Source organism: Humulus lupulus, chromosome 1 (genome assembly GCF_963169125.1).
Source record: "Humulus lupulus chromosome 1, drHumLupu1.1, whole genome shotgun sequence".
Taxonomy (NCBI): Eukaryota; Viridiplantae; Streptophyta; class Magnoliopsida; order Rosales; family Cannabaceae; genus Humulus; species Humulus lupulus.
Genome location: NC_084793.1, coordinates 88,143,751 through 88,146,112, shown reverse-complemented (window position 1 = coordinate 88,146,112; position 2,362 = coordinate 88,143,751).

The following is a 2,362-nucleotide window of genomic DNA, read 5'->3' as shown; positions in this document are numbered from 1 at the left end:
TTTCTAGAATTTTCATGAATTTAGAGTTTCTATAGTTTCCATGTATTTACTAGAGTTTCAAGTGTCTTCATGTATTTACTAGAGTTTCTAGAATGTTCATGTTGTTGAGTCTTTAATATTCTAGAACTCTCATTTCTTAGCTTGTAGATTAGAATTATCTAGAATAATCTACTAGCTAATAATTTAATTGTATTTCTAGAAAAATCCATATAGTCTTATAAAAAGAGATGTAGCCCCAGCATTTTGTATCAAGTCAAAATCACAAGTTCGGTTATATAAAAAAGCCTATTTCATCATAATATTATCTCTCATATTAACTATAGTTTTCAACAAAGTCTTCAAGTTCTCTCCCAAATTAATATTAATTTTCAACAACTTGAACATAAGAATTTAGAAGTTTAATTTGAATTAATGTTTTAATGATTCTCATTGTCATAATATTATTTCTTTAATATATATTTATATTACTATGTCAAGTCTTAATATTGTAAGAGTGTTCTAAATAATATTATTGACGAACATTTGATAAATACTTCTACCAATAACAATGTTATCGGTAAAAGCTTTACTGATGATTAATGGGTCACTAAATGGTTTTTTTGAGGCCAAAAGAGGACTAAGGCATGGTGATCCGCTGTCCCCCCTATTATTTGTGCTTGGTATGGAGTATCTATCTAGGATTATGCTTAAAGTTAGCTCTTATCCAGGTTATAAATTCCATGATAGATGTGCAAGTTTGAAATTGAATCACCTTTGTTTTGCTGATGATATTCTATTATTCAGTCATGAAGACTTTGTATCTATTCTATGGATGTTTAGGGAACTCAAACTCTTCTCTAAGACTTCGGGACTCTTTCCAAATGAAGCTAAATCTGCAATATATTGCAGTGGTATGTCTGGTTTAGAGATTGACAGAGTGGTGCAAGCTTCAGGTTTCAGAAAAGCTTCTTTACCATTCAGATATTTGGGCATCCCTATCTGTTCTAAGCGCATAACAATTGCTGAATGTGGGATTATACTGGAGTTCTAGGAACTTATCTTATAGTGCTAGAGCTATTCTAATAAATTCAGTCTTGCTGTCCATACACTCTTACTGGGCCCAAATTATGGTGTTGCCAAAAAAGTTATTGAAGGATATTGAAGCTATTTGCAGGGCCTTTCTTTGGAAGGGAGTGGCTGATTCTCATAGTCCAGGAGCAGTCGCCTGGTCTGCTGTATGCACACCAAAATCAGCAGGAGGCCTAGGATTCAGGAGAGTGTTGGAATGGAATATAGCTGCTTTGGGAAAGTATGTATGGGCAATAGCAACTAAGAAGGATAATCTATGGGTAAGGTGGATTCATAGTATATATTTGAAAACCATGGACTGGTGGACTTACCCAGTGCAATACAATTGCAGCTGGTATTGGAGGAAAATTGTAGAAATCAAGGAGTTGTTCAGAGCAAAAATGGACAGAGCATCATTTATAGCACTGAAGTATAGTGTTCAAATTGGACACTCAATGTTATATGATAAACAACCCAAGGTTCAATGGAGTAAGTATGTCTGGGAGAGGTGTAGTATTTCGAAGCACAGATACATACTATGGTTAGCTATGCAACAGAAACTGAGAACCAGAGAGTATCTCAGTCGGTTTTGGCCTGCAATGGACAAGTTATGTTTGTTGTGTGGGGATCATAATGAAGAGATATCTCATCTTTTCTTTCAATGTAATTATAGCTAACAATGCTTAGCGAAGATGAAGGACTGGCTAGGATGCCGAACACAAACAGAGAATTTTGACAAGTTACTGCACTGGTTTTCCAAAGCGAAATATCTCAGCAAGCTCAGGAGAAGTTTTTGCATTGCAGCTGTCTCTGCATTAATATATCATCTTTGGAGAGTCCGAAATGATGCATTGTGGTCTTGCAAGATTTGGCATGTAAATCATACCTTAGAGAGCATCAAAATAGAGCTGAAATTGAAACTTACTGTATTAATGTACAAGAGGAAACAAGATAGAGATAATGAGTGGATTCAAAAATTGTAAAGTTAGATACATGGATATAAGTTAGGCATATGGAGTGGAAGTCATATAGAGGTAGATAATCCATCAGAAATCCAATAGTGTAAATGATTGATTTTGAGCAATATAATGATTCTTATTCACCAAAAAAAAAAAAAAGCTTTACTGGCAACTTCCTTTATGTTGTCGGTAGAATAACATAAATTCTACTAATAAGGTTCTACTACAACGTGTCGTCGATATAAGCTATAGTAAAAACAAACTTGATTCTACCGATGACAAATGTTTTCGGTATATAGGCCCATTTTCTTGTAGTCTAAAGTATGGTATTTTACAAATGTCTAGAAAATTCTAGA